This window comes from Ambystoma mexicanum, chromosome 6q (genome assembly GCF_040938575.1).
Source record: "Ambystoma mexicanum isolate Mex_15411 chromosome 6q, UKY_AmexF1_1, whole genome shotgun sequence".
NCBI lineage: Eukaryota > Metazoa > Chordata > Amphibia > Caudata > Ambystomatidae > Ambystoma > Ambystoma mexicanum.
In genome coordinates this window covers 239,021,736-239,037,123 of record NC_090937.1, presented here as the reverse complement: position 1 = coordinate 239,037,123, position 15,388 = coordinate 239,021,736, and the positions used below count along the sequence as shown (strand labels likewise).

At 46.5% G+C, this 15,388-nt stretch overlaps 1 protein-coding gene across 2 annotated transcripts in view; it reads left to right on the top strand.

The window, feature by feature from the left end:
* BANK1 (B cell scaffold protein with ankyrin repeats 1) overlaps nucleotides 1–15,388 on the top strand; it is a 2,974,928-nt gene that overhangs the window by 605,692 nt on the left and 2,353,848 nt on the right. The window lies entirely within an intron of this gene.

The following is a 15,388-nucleotide window of genomic DNA, read 5'->3' as shown; positions in this document are numbered from 1 at the left end:
GGTGCCAGTGGGCTCCATGACCGGCAAACAGAGTGCAGAGAGAGAGAAGCAACACTTTGCAAATGAAACTCCAAAATGTGCCTATAAATGACATTTGCTTTGTTGCTTAAAACTCAAAAATGAATATACACAACACTTCTCAACATTCAAAATCTTGCTCGGCACTAAAATTCATGTAATCTAATGAAGCATGGCAAATATACAAAGTCCTAAAGGGTAAAGAGCAAAACATTTCCTCAGACAAACTGGATTTTCTGTAAACTGACAGCCCCTGTCAAAATCTGTGTGCAGTACACTGGGCTACCTGTGAATGACAACTGTCAGATGAGCTCCTGATGAAACTTCAAAGTATCTTAACTAAAAGTCTGCCGGATTAGCAAACATTAAAGGATTGTTGCTGAAAGGAATACAGATCTCAGTTGTGTTTTTGATCCCACAGAATTAAAGCTAAGAGAGTAATGTAATGTGTTTATGTCATTTGATGCAACAAGTTTGGTTTTTGCTGGCTTTTAAGAAATTAATAATAAATTAGCATGGTTGAGCTGCAAGAAGTGGAAAAACAGGTTTCTCCCAAGGCGAGGGAAATCCTCTCAGCAGAAACTCACTGGTAGATTATAATTGTGGGTTAGGCCAGACATTTGTCTACAAAAAGAGAATGAACAATGGCAGACCCTCCAGCCCAGGAAATGGATGTGTGAAAGGGTTGTAAACTGCTCCTGGAAGGAATTCCCCAAATGAGGGGGCTACTCCTGGACTCCAGGGAGAGACAAAGGGGTAGACCATTTGCTGTTAAGAATGAACAATGAACAATTTTTAGAGACTCATGACTTGTTATTCAAAGTGGTGAAAAATATAAAAAGGACAGAGTTGTTAGTCTAATATTTGGCTGCACATTTTAAGAGGCGGTAGAACTGTGTAACAAATTCTGGACAGGAATGGCAATATATGTGGTTTTACGTGAACTGTGTTAATGCTAGAATTGTGAAAATGTACACACACATCCCTATGTTAAATGCACACATTTGTGGAAATTTGCAGACAATTTGGAAAATATGTTCATGACGTAAATGACAAAATTCTATTGAAAGGTGAAACAAGATCACTCAGCTGCGGGATTTTGATGAACAGATGCTACATAAAATACGGAATCTTTGTGTGTGATTTATGTAGAGGGGACCAATGTAGAAATATGTATTTAGGATCAAATCCGATTTTGACACTAGTGGCTGAGGGGAGGTTTCTAAGGGCTGTAAAGCTAAACCATAAATGTGCCATCATCCAGCCTTGGTCCAATCACTCAGATGCAAGGCATAGATGAGGTCCTGATCCAATCCTAGCTCACAGGGGAAAGCTTAGTTAAGCCAGCCCATACACCCATTTTGTGATGTCATTTAAAAGGATAAATAGAGACAGCTGACAACACATAGGGACTCACTGATTCACTCACTTTCCTGATTCCGGCGAAGCACTTTGTTCCAGCATTTTACATCCAGCTTTAACATCCTTCCAGATCCAGATGCCCAAGACTCTTGCCAAGCAGTAGAGAACTATTGACTTTCAAAAAGGCCTAAATCCTCAAACTTATTCTCACAACCCAGTGGAGCGCTGTTGTGAGGGAAGGCCTTCTGAACCAGTATCCTGAAACTATATGGCTTGCTACCACAAGGCTTGCCTGGTGAACTTGCTATCCAGCTGATTTGAAATACCCAGAAATAAGGAGGGCAGATCCTGTGCAAATCCGGTGACCGGCCTAGCTGAGCCAGTCCCGCACCTGATGTGCTGTCCTTTCCTTGATAGACCCTATCCAATGACCAGAACTGACGGCCCAATTCAATTACAAAGGACTGTAAGTATTAATAGGAAGAACAGTGACCCATAATATATCTGCATTGTATGATCTCAATCTCAAACTCATCTCCTCTTTAACTCAGGACCATAGTATTGCTAGAACTATCCTTGCGCTGACTTTTCTCTCATTTGTGTTACTAAGCCCTAACTTCTTACTGATTTGATTAAGAAAAGTAATTCTCAAACCAAACGGAAACTAGAGTATCACACATGAATGGCTATGAGCGACCATGAATAACTGATTCCTGTGTTGCATTCTCCGTTTTGTAGTCCTTAACATAGTATAAGAAACCCTATCTGTCATTTTTAACCTGAATTTGTGTTTTCCATTCTCGAGCCTATTTTTCAAAAACTACTCTTACTAAAACCTCTATAACTCCATCCGTTTTTATGATAGAAGCGAAATTTCAACTCGTACTTGTACCTAACATCCTTAGCTATACATAGAACCTTAAAGTGCGAAATAGTGCGATTGGCCCGTTATAGTGAAAATCGCACAAGGGAAAGTTTGCCGCGATTTGACATTCTGAAAGATTTTACACGTGTGAATTAGGTTTAAATTATTTCCTACTTTGACTTTGAGATTTCAAATGTTTTCGTTTGACTAAATCATTGCTTGTGATTGTGTGCATCTGTTCAAAGCAGCTCCCATAGAAAAATGTATAATAATTTAAGCATTTTTGACCACATTTGGTGTTTTTGCTCAGACAATTTCAAAGCCATGCTGACAGTTGAAAAGTCAACTCCGTTCTTCTCTTGCGTTTAAAAGGGGGAAGGTGGTAGTGATATTCTGTTTGATTTGTGTTATTCCTGAATACCTACTCTTTCCTCACATCTATTTAAATTGCCTATTGGTGGGTTGAGGGGTGTTGCATGGGGAACCTCTAACCATAGTGCTATCTGTTCCAAACCAACACAACAGTATTCTTTTCTGTGCTGCATTTGTTTTTGTGTTCATTATTTGACTCCTAGTACATTAAAGGGATTATTTAGTGTTCTGTCACCCCATTGGTGATTGTTGTTACCTATTAAAATATATTGTGATTTAAATTCTAAATACATAAATAAATATTTACATTTGCAAACTAGCCTGATTCCTGGTTCAGTGTGACCGGGGGGGAGGGGTTCTCAGGAGAAGGGTGTGATATGAGTGGTATATCGTTCAGAATATTGAAATTATAGATAAAATAAATAAGGGTTTAATTTGTGCACTACATGCTGGGCATGACTTGGGTGTGTGCCAGATTGAAATAACTTACAGTTTGGGGGCTCGGGTCTGGGATCCTGAATTTGACATACCACTCGTGACAGTCTAACACAGCATGCTAGCCGGCAGGGTACATACACCTTGTTGGGATACCATACTGTGCTACACTGTACAAACACCCCTCAAAAGAAATACTCAAAGGAATTGGGCCTGTTTGCAAAAGTAAAGTAACCCTGAGATAAATCAGAAGGAAATTAATATTTCCGGAATGGCGACCCCAGTGGAAATTAATATTGCTAAGGAACAACTCCTGCACAAATTGTTTGTCAGGAGTGAATGGCCAGAACAGGACGAACAGGTATGGGTGCAGGGAATAAAACAACAAATCGCTGAAATCAACCTTGATACCTGGCAGGATAAGGGTCCATTACATCAAGCACTTAGCGAGCTGTACATGGCCCCAGAAATAAAAGAGAAGCAGTGTAAAATTGCCAAAATAGCGGCCTTCCTGTACCTCCACGTAGGAGTCATACAGGAAAAGCATGCAGACTATATAGATTTGACAAAGAGGCAAGGGGAAGCACTGCAGAAAATCCAGAGCAATCTAGACTCTGCAGAGCAAAGGCTCCAGGATAGCAAAGAATCTGAAACACAGGCTAGGCAGTATACCACCAACTCCAAGAAGATCTGGCTCTCTTACTGCAAAACAATTCAGAGCAAGATGCCCAGATACAGACACTGCAAAAAAAGAGTGTCAGGAAAGGTTGGACTCTCTATAATAGAGTCACCAAAAGCTGGAGCAGCAATTAACTTTTAACATAGTCTGTTAAGAACAGGTAGTTATCCTACAAACCACATAGACAAATTAAAAGAGGAAAACAATAAATTAATTATTAAAGACCTAGAATCCCAAGCAGAGTTTGATGAGGAGCGCCAGAAAGCTGCTGCATTTAAAAAACAGAGGGCTGAGCAGAGGGTCACTCTTAGGCCAGGAAGTCAGCCATTTTAAAACTAAGTTGGAGGAAAGAAACCTGGCCCTTCAGGAGTTGGTGAGATCAAAACTGATCATGAAAAGCTGTTAGAGCACACCAGGCGGGTGGAGGATGCTCTAGCAAAGAACAATCAGACCAATAAGGACCAAACTCAGGAGGTGAGGCTCCTGCAGCAGAAATTGGCCCAGTATTTCCAATCCAGGCAGGAAGCACAGAGAGACAATGATGCTCTCTGTGAAAAGAATGACAGGCTCCACAAACAGATAGCCATGCAAGAACAAATCATAGCGACCAGTAAGGCCTTAATAGAGGAGCAAAAGGGTCAGATTTTGGCATGTCATCAGGGAATAGGGGCTGAACGAGATGAGGTAAAATGGGAAAGAGAAACCCCTGAGCATAACCTCAGGACCCCTGGCATCAGAGACTTTAATCCCTTCAGTTCCATGGACTCTGCCACCCTCATGTCCACTGGCTCATATGAACCCAGGGCCATGGGGATGGCAGGCCTCAACACAATGGGAAATATGGGACTGACAGATCAGTGCCTCCCACAAATGGATGGGCGGGCATCTATGTACAGGTTCCCAAATATTAGGGCCAGCCTCTCTGATCAGGGAGACTCCAATGAGGGGAGAATCAGAGAACTGGATCCTCAAAAACATCACCTACCAAGGGACCAGTCAGTCCAATTTGATGGGGAATTCCATGAAACTAGGCCCACAAAGAGCATCTTAAAAACCTCTTCCCAGATAGAGCAGTGTGGGGGTACTCAGCTAATCCTGGGAGCAAGGGAGAGTCAGAAGACTCTTCTGAGCGCCACAGGTCTCAAGAGACTAGGCCCTCACATTCTGCCAGCCATTCCCAAGCCCGCAGTATCAGGGTGAGCCTAGAGGATCAGACAGCCACCTGCGGTAGCAGTGCCTCTGAGTCAGAGGATGAGTGGACAAGGGTGACCAAAACCAAAAAGGCCAACAAAATTAAAAGGGCCCTACCGAAGGATCCCCTGAAGCAAATCAAGGCTATTAGGAGCTTCATAATGCCATACCATAAAAATGCCAAATATTCAGTTTGGGACCACCTCGAATTGAATAAGAAAATGATGGATACTTTACACCTGAAGGATAGCCAATGCTGCATTCAGTATGTCAAGTGGACATTTTCCCCTGAATACTCCAGCGTCTTTGCGGGGCTGGAGGATCAGATCCACTCAAAATGGTCGACCTATAGGGCAGCCATCTTAAAGCATTTCTCAATACACAGAAAACCTAAAGAGGCCCGCAAGGTGGCCTACAATCTACAATGTGGGGAAGACCAGGACCCACAAGAATTTGTTCAAGAGCTGAAACGTGCCTTTGCGCAGACCACCGGAGGGTGCGCACAGACAGTAGGGAATTCATCAATACCTTATTTCATGCACTCCTTAAATACATTATGACCAAGCTGGTGAGGGACTTTCATGAGAAAAGATCACTAGACTGGGTCATTGAACAAGCAACTCGCATTTACAAAGGGCAGAAACCAGTAGAATATAAAAGTGCCAATAAAAGACCAAAACCAACCAACACCCCTTCTGCTGCTAAGCTGGCAGAGGTGAAGGTTGCCCCCATTTTAGATCTGAAGATGTGGGGGCCTAAAAACAGTCCGGCACAAAATCCTACTAACCAAAGACTCAGAAGGCCCTCGGGCCAATCTCAAACAGGGAGTCAGGGAGGTAATCCCACAAATGGGACCCCTAACTCCCCTGACTACATCAGGCCCCGTTACAAGGACAGCAGACCCATCCTGGGCTATGTGTGGACTCCCCCAGCCCAAGGGGAGGGGATCCAAGCGGGCAGCTGCCAACCCAGGAAACTTCCCTCCTAACTTTTCCAAGGGGGGCAGAAGTCCCCCAAATACCGGGTTGAGTTTCTTTCCCCGGTACCCGCCAAATATCAACCCCCAAAACAACCCTTCTTTCTTTCCACACTTTCCTGAGCCCAGACAGCCCAATCCGGGAGAGGGGAGGCCAAGGGTGGAGGGTACCAAAACTATCCCAACCAAGGGTATTATGGGAGAAGGGATAGTTACCCTTCTCGTGATCAACCTAGGGTAGACCAGAGGACCCCGTACCAGCCAGAGCGGGTGTCCCAACTGGAGCAGCAGGTCCAGAACTTGGCACAGGATCTGGGTCACATGTTGAGGGCTCAGCAGAACCCTCATATGAACATGGCGACTCAGAACCCCTCAAATCAAGGGCCTGGTACTCCAGAGCAATGATGAGGAGAGAACCCCGACAACCCACCGGTTCCCAGGGAGGAGGCACAGGGGAAAAGGGGTTTAAAGCCTTAGAGGAAGCTTCCTTCCCCACTTGTGAAAAGCACCTGGAAACCCAGGAACCGGAACCAGAATGCCCCCGAAAGTCTGCAACCTAAGGAACAGAGGGCGGGTAGGAGAAATAAAGAGCCTAAAAAGACCCATTTTGTGGAGGAGGTTTGAATCTTCCAATTTGAAGGAGAGGGGCCCCCAGAGGATTCTGGGAAAGGGATCTTCTCCTTCAGGGATGGGGGAACTCCTCTCAAAGAAAAATGGGTCCCAAGAGATCCTAGTCAAGACTGGGTAGATGTGGGGACCGAGTTAAAACCACCCATCATTGAGCCCCAGAATGACCAGCTAGAAAATCACCTTGTTCAAACCAATTCTGATGACTGCCTCCATAAATGTGGGGGGCAGCCCAGAATCAGAACCAGTGGAGCCCAAAACTCCCCCACATCCAATTGTCACCTTTTTCTTACAGGTTCCCAAGATCCCAAACAAAACCCTACCCAAATCACCCCTCTGTCAGAATCCAGAGCAAAGAAATTAACCCACCAATTGGCCAAAAATGCGCATTATCTTTGCCCCCTTAAGGAAAAGGAGGGAAGATTTTATGCCCCGGTCCAAAAACAGGGGCAATGCACATTTATGGCACTGGTGGACACTGGATCCCAAGCCACCTTCTGTCAAAAAGGGCATTTGATCAGCTAAATTCGGGAAGGGGGGAGAAATACCAAATCCCTCTCTCCCCTCTTCCTGGACAGCTTCAGAACTTTGATGGGAAGGAAATTCCTGTCGAGGGGACTGCGGATTTCGACCTGAAAATTGGGCGACACAAGGTGAAGCACCCCGTCGTAGTTGTGACTCCAGAGGGCACACCATGTTTACTAGGGAATGACATCCTGCATAGATTGTCTCCCCTCATAGATTGTGTAAAAAAGGTCCTCTGGACCCAGACTAACCAACCAATAAAATTAAAACGTAGTGTCAACCATGTTAGTTTAAATGGCACATGCCGCATGGTTGAACAAAAACCTGACCAAGTTGAATTCCATTTCCAAAACAACCAAAACCCTGATGTGACAGTAATTGCAGTAGGACAACAAACTGGTGATGGAAAGTGCGCTTTATTTCTGAAAATCAACCTTCCTTCCAGTCTAAAGTGACATTCCACAATGGAAGGGAATACTCTGAAATTCTATACAAATTCACAATCAGAAAATCCCACTTCTATAGTCCAAAATGATGAGAAACCAGCTCAAAGCTTGGCTGACATTCAGAAATATGGAGAACAATTATTCATCCCTAGTCAGTTAAATGAGGGGAGGGACTCTGTTCTCGCCCGAGTGTGTGTGAACAACGGTAAGAGCTTCATCAGCGAAGCCATGTTCTAAAAACTCCCAAAAGATCCAGCATTTAAACTGATAGACAAATGGGAAATGGACCTGGAAACACCCAATTCCAAACATCTCCTGCCTAGCAGGTGCATGCTAAAAATGTCCATAGGCAACAAGAGCATAGTACAAAATTGTTGGGTCGTGCAAGATGTCCCTGCTGCATTTTATTTAGGCAGTGACATTCTCAATATCTTTGCCATTAGTTTGGATCTAATAAACTTCAAAGCCTGGTCCTTATTAGCGGGTAATCCCATGGACTTTGATGACCCAGAGAAAGCATTTCGGTCAGCTCAACTGCTGCCATATGCAGTTGAAATTCAGATTGGAGAGGAAGTCACCATCCCAGAACGGGCCCGACAATTCTCACTTGAAGTAAAAATTAAAAGAGGACAGAAACTGAAAAATCCTGACACATATGGTCACCTCAATGTCCATTTCCAACAGCAAGGGTTGGTGTTAAACCCAACACCACTAGTTAACACTGAACACAACACCATTCCAATCGAGGTGGATAACAGCGATTTAAGGAGTATCACTTTGGGCGCAGGCACCATTATTGGAATGGCATTTGATGACTGCCAATTTTCCATAGATTTAGGTAACAAACTGGTATGACCAATCCCCAATTACTGTTTTGACAGTGACAGTGACAATGACACAACACCAGACAGGATCTTCACCCGGCATGGGGGGAATATTCTGGTGTACTCTTCCTGCCCTTATAGTAAGGAAGATGTGACCTGTGACTTCAGGAGGGATAAGGTGATCTTTCAAGTCCCCACCTGAAGCCATCAGTCCAAGTCAGTACTTTGACCAGGGACTTCTCCACACAGCTGGAGGAGGCCGCTGAGATAGCCAAACCAGAAGTCTTTTTCAGGGCTTCAGGCTGATGGTTGAAGAGAGAATCAACCTAGCTGATGCCTGTGAGACTCTGGAGCAAAAGCAAAAATTGAAACAAGTTTTCTTAGATTTTCGAGATCTCTTTGCGGTGGGCTCATATGACTGTGGTCGCACCGAAATCCACACAACAACAATTCCCACAGACCGTGGCATGACTACAGTGTTTGTTAAGCAATATCGCTTGCCTCTCGCATCAATGGAGTCCCTTACTGAAATAATTAAGAACCTTGAGTCCCGTGGGATAATTCATCCAGTCCACAGCACCTTCAATAATCCGGTGCTGGGGAATTTGAAACCAAACGGCCAGTGGAGACTCTGTGCTGACCTAAGGGAGCTCAACATAGGGTCCATACTTCCTGATGGCCTCTTCCCTACATTGACCAAGGGCTGGCCCACATCCAGGGGTCAAAGGTATACACCGCCATTGACCTGACCAATGGGTACTGGACTGTACCTGTCAGTAGGGAGGACCAATACAAGGTGGCCTTCACCTTCGGGGGGCAGCAGTACACTTGGACCCAGACTCCCTTCAGATACATCAACTCCAGCAATGAATTTAACATCTTTCTGCATAAGGCCATGCCAGATTTGGGTGAAAGGGGTAACCTGGCCTATGTAGATGATGATCTAATCAAAAGCTCAACTGTGGAGGAACACATAGTGGAGATCCATTATGCTCTGACACAGTTGAGGGCTGCCTGAGCAAAACTCTGTCCAAAAGGCAGTGGTTCAGGACCCATGTCAATTTCTTGGGGCATGAGATAACTCCTGAGGGTCCCTGTCCCCAGGAAAAGAAAGTAGAAGCACTCCAGAAACTAAAATACCCCACAACTCTGTGGGAGCTAAGGAGCCTCCTTGGACTGTCTAATTACAGCAGAAAGTTAATGGAGGGTTACGCAGAGATCACAAGACCCTTGATCCATCTGTTGAAGGGGGGTGGTCAAGTGGGAGTGGGGTCCAGAGCAGTAAGACAACTCAAAAGAAGCCTCTCACAAGCGCCTTGCCTACCTTACCCTGTCAAAAACAAGGAGGTCTTCTTCGAGATAGGGTTCTCAAATACATGCTTGACTGTGGTATTATACCAAAAGCATGACAAGGTCAATAAAGTAATCTCCTATGCGAGTAAGACTTTATCCTCTGTGGAGGAAAAATTCATCAATTGTGAGAGGGCACCCCTGGCAACGGTGTGGGCATTGAAGAATTACTTCCCGTTTATCCAGCGGGAACACATCATAGTGGAGACTCCACACCAGCCTCTGCAATATCTTCAAAGTGACAGAATCTGGGCTGGAAATGTGAGTAATTCCCGATTACTTCCTGGATTCTGTCAATGCAAGGCTTTCTTGTGGAGGTGAGATATGGCCAAAACAAGAAGAGTCCCCTCGTGCAAGGTCTGGCTGACTTGCATGATTGTGCCAGAGAAAACTGTCTCGAGGACGAAAGTCTTAAAATCAAGGACAACATGGAGGCATACCTTAATTCCCCACAGAGTCTATGAAGAAGACAAGTGTGAGGGATTGCCCACTGTCTATGTGGATGGGTGCTCCTAACATGTTGACAACAATGGGGTAAACGGAACTTGTGGCCGGCGTAGGGAATGCATGGGTGTATGATGCCCCAGAACCCTCCGCTGGGTACAAAATCTGTCCCCGAAGTAGCCAAGTGGCAGAGCTGATGGCTGTGCATCAAGCCATCCTCACTGCTGTCCAACACCAACTCCATGAATTGGTCATAATCACTAATTCAGATTATGTACGGAACGGGTTCATTGAGCACCTGGTTAAATGGAAAACCAGAGGCATGCTGTGTGCTAATAAACCACTAAAACACAGAAAATTAATACACAATATTGATGATCTGGTCACCTCGAATGGGATGACCATCTACTGGAAAAAGATGAAGGGTCATTCTAAAGTAGAGGGACCAGACAAAACTGATCTGCTGGCCAAAACCGGAGCCATCCAAGGGGATCTACTTGAGATCGAGTCCCCGTTGGGGGAAATCCAGGTCACTGCTATCACTAGGTCCCAGACAAATGCTCACAATGAACTCAACTGCCCAATGGAGTAAGGAGACCCCAGATGCTGATTTGATTATGGCTGAAAAGGGGTATACAATAATTGGTAAGTGTTATCAAGACATTGAGGATCCTGTGAACTATCCCCTGACTGATACCGATTGCATTGGGAAAGAGGACCTCAGAGTGTTGATAATGTCCAAAAATGTTCTGAATCCAAGACGGTTTGTTGTTGAGGAGATCCATATCTGACCATGACCAATGGGTGGTCCCCACCTCATTCCGAAGCCTGATGATGCGGCCACAGCCGGTCATCGGGGGTTTCATACGACATTAGAAATCTTGCAAGATGTTGCATACTGGCCACACATGGGGCAGGACCTCAACCAATACTTGAAGGGGTGTCTTGTGTGTGCACAATTTCAGCCAACATCACTCACACACCGTGCTTCCCCTCCAAAAGAGGGGGATGACACTGCCTTGGTCAGATTTGCAAGTCAATTTTATCGGGCCCGTGATTCACTCCTCTAGAGGGAACAAGTGCATGTTGACTGTAACATGCTTGTTTACTAAATGGGTGGAATGTCTCCCGGCCCCAAATTGCAAGGCAGAAACAGCAGCTGCCCTGATGATCAATCACATCTTCTCGCATTTTGGACTACCCCAAAGGATTGAGTCAGACCGAGGTAGCCACTTCACTAGCGAAGTGATGACAAAGATGTGGGAGATACTTGGGGTAAAAAGGAAACTCCACATTGCGTACTGGCGTCCTCTAGAGGTGGGGTTGAGAAGTACAATAAAACTATTGTGAGCATATTAAAAAAGGTGTGTGGCAGATTCTGGGCCAAGTTGGGACATTCGATTACCCCTTGTCCTGATGGCCATCAGATCTACCCCTTCTTCTGCAACAAAAATGTCTCCATTTGAGCTGATGACTGGACGAAGGATGGTGCTACCCCAGCATCTGCTCTACAGAACCCAAAAGAAGACCTTGAGAAATGCCTCCATAACTCATGAGTATGTTGAGAATCTGAGAAAACACCTTCAACATGCTTTTGCCTATGCTCAGCGGAATCTAGAAAGATCTGCAGACAGTATGAAGACCCACTATCATCTTAAGACAACAAATAAAAAGGAATAACAAGTAGGAGACCGGGTCTACTTGTACAATTTCCAGAGGAGCCAAGCCAAAGAACGCAAATTCCTCCCAACTTGGCAGGGTCCTTTTGAAATTGTGGACAGAATCTCACCAGTCGCCTACAGAATCTGCATCCCCAAGGGCAGTTTGACAGAAGGGGAAGACAAGTGGGTCCACATAAACCAGGGGTGCTGCAGTTTTGCCATCGAGCAGGGGTGGAGCAGCGAGAACCAAGTGGAGTACAGACAAGACCCATTACACACTGTCTACATTAATCCGGGGGAAGGTGACTAAGCTTTCTTGTAATCTTTGTACCCTGGGTGACAGAGGGGGAGGTCCAAGCAATAGTGTCCAGCCTCCTTACAGAACTAACTGGCGAATAATGTCAAATTGACGCCCATCCGAACTTCCAGAGCAGGCCGACCTTCCGGTCCTGGGCAGGAAGGGCACTTGGCACCTGGGCAAAGGACCGGCAGGCCCCATTACATGCCAGGGCTTCTGCTGGTCTACTCATGTGTGAGACAGGTGTCCAAGGGAGGGGATAAGGGAGGGGCAGCAGTCGAACTCTGGTTGAGGAGCAATAGAGCTTTTCCCTCCAGGGAGGGATGGGGACCCCCGTTGGGAAGCCCATGGACCTCTGCCGGGCAGGGTGACAGTTAACCCATGTGTGAGGCAGACTCCAAAGGGAGGGGGTCAGCACCCCAGGCCATCCTAGAGCTCTAGCCAGGTTGACCTAGAGATTTTCCCGCCGGGGGGACAGGAACCGCGTTGGAGCACTGTGGGACTGCCACAGGGCAGGGGGATGGTCGATCTACATGCAAGGCAGGTGCCCAAATGAGGGGGCAGCACCCCAGACTTCCTGGAGTTCAGGCCAGGGAGCGAAAGAGCTCTTCCCTGCTGAAAGGGAGGGGGATCGCAATGGGGCACCCCGGATCACCACTGGGCAGGAGGACAGTTGACCTACATGTGAGGCAGATACCCAAGGGAGGGGGCAGCACCCCTGGCTGTCCTGGAGCTCTGGATGGGGAGAGATAGAGCTTTTCCCTACAGGAACCTTCTGGGGTGCCATGGGTCTGCCGCAAGGCAAGTGGACGGTCAACCCACGTGGGAGACAAGGCTCCCAAGTGAGGGGCCTGCCACCCTTACTGTACTGGAGCTCTGGCCGAGGCACGTTAGAGCATTTCCCTCCAAGGAAGAACGAATACCCCATGGGGCACTGAGCTTGGCTATCCTTGGGTGTGCAGTGGTTTCACCACTGAGCATGGTTTGGGTTGCAAGAACCAAGTGGAGTGCAGACAGGACCCATACACACTGGTCCTCATTACAAGTAAGCAGGAGCATGAAATAATTGGCGGTAACATACTATGAGTATGGCCCTTGAATGGAGGATTTACTTCCAGAATTCTGCTGGAGGTAAATCCTCCAATTCTCAGCTGAAAAATTGGCCTAAAATCGGCAAAATCTGCATAATTGCCATGGCAGCAATTACTGCAGCTGTAATTCTGCCAAATAAGCCCCATAGAATAGGGGATTTACAATGCCACTGCCACTTGCAATCTGGCAGTTATTCCACCAGACTGAGTGAAGGAAATTGTAATTCAGCTGGGCAGTATTCCAGAAGTTGGGCTGCAAGAACTAAGTGGAGTGCAGACAGGACCCATAAACACTGTCGACAGTAAGCTGGAGGAAGGCGACTAAGCTTTCTTGTATCTGTGCACCCTGGGTGACAGCGGTGGAGGTGTGGGCAAAAGATTCCAGCCTCATTTGTAAGTGATTTCAATCTGGCACACACCCAAGTCACGCCCAGCATTTAGTGCACAAATGAAACCCTTATTTATTTTATCTATAATTTCAATATTCTGAACGATATACCACTCATATCACACCCTTCTCCTGAGACCCCACCCCCCGGTCACACTGAACCAGGAATCAGGCTAGTTTGCAAAGGTAAATATTTATTTTTGTATTTAGAATTTAAATCACAATATATTTTAATAGGTAACAACAATCACCAATGGGGTGACAGAACACTAAATAATGTCTTTAATGTACTAGGAGTCAAATAATGAACACAAAAACAAATGCAGCACAGAAAAGAATACTGTTGTGTTGGTTTGGAACAGATAGCACTATGGTTAGAGGTTCCACCTGCAACACCCCTCAACCCACCAACAGGCAATTTAAATAGATGTGAGGAGAGAGCAGGTATTAAACGAATAACACAAATCAAACAGAATATCACTCCCACCTTCCCCCTTTTAAACACAAGAGAAGAACAGAGTTGACTTTTCAACTGTCAGCATGGCTTTGAAATTGTCTGAGCAAAAACACCAAATGTGGTCAAAAATGCTTAACTTATGATACATTTTTCTATGGGAGCCACTTTGAACAGATGCACACAATCACAAGCAATGATTTAGTCAAACGAAAACATTTGGAATCTCAAAGTCAAAGTAGGAAATAATTTAAAGATAATTCACACGTGTAAAATCTTTCAGAATGTCAAATCGTGGCAAACCTTTCCTTGTGCGATTTTCGCTATAACGGGCCAATCGCACTGTTTCGCACTTTAGGGTTCTATGTATAGCTAAGGATGTTGGGTTTCCAGTAAGCCCTTCTATCTGTTGCAAAGTATGCCTGGGGTGGCAACTTTTTTAGCTGACCTCCTGAGATGCATGCATTCATCAGACCAAGACCAATCTGGGCTTGGCCCTGGTGGAGTGCAGAGAAGATGATCAAACTTTTCTATCTAAAGGAAGTGAAAGAGGTAACAAAGTTTCCGTAGTTGAACCTGCAGAAGTATCATTAACAGAAGAGCAGCCAGAGGGAGAGCAGCAGGCCTGACCTTGGTTGCATCCTAGACACGCACACCCACAGTCTGGGGCTCCCCTCGTCCTACGGTCTGGCTGGTGGAGCGGCCCACAGCCAGGGCACGTGGGGGGCCAGGGAAACCCCCACCCATGCACCAGAGAGGGAGCCCTGAGCAGCCCCCTGCCTTTCTGTGATGACTGCTGAGCCACATTGCTGACTGGGCGCTCCTGTTTCTGACCTACCAGCAGGCAGGTGTTGGCGGGGGCTACCCCGGTTGGAAGGGAAGTCCTGAATGGGGTCAGTCGGGAGCCGAGGGTGACCTGGCTGTTATCCCAGGATGCCTACGCAGGCGGATAGGGTCCTGGCACGCCGAGTGAGCTCTGAGCTGTGGCGCAGCCGGGTCTACTCGATGGGTAGGTGTCAAGGTTCTGGCTGCCCACTGCCGTGGGTGAGAGATGGACAGGTGCAGCAGGGGACCTTCCCTCATGGTCAGATACCTGGAGTTCGGCCATGTGCAGAAAGGCTGGAGTTTGAAGACTGTAACGGTCCCACCCAACCCCCCCTTGCAGCCTGGACTTCATTGCCATCCTCCCGAAAGGGGAGTGGGAGGCCAGGGTCAGGGGAGGAGTGATCGGTTGGGTGGGCCGGCCAAAGAGCAGCCTGCCGCTGGCGCCGTGGGAAGCCCTGTTGCGCTGCCACTGAAGATAGTGGGCAGGCTTTCCCGGGCTGAATGTCTGGAACCCTGTTTGTTTAAAACCCAAATGATCTTGGCCGAATCCCAAGTGG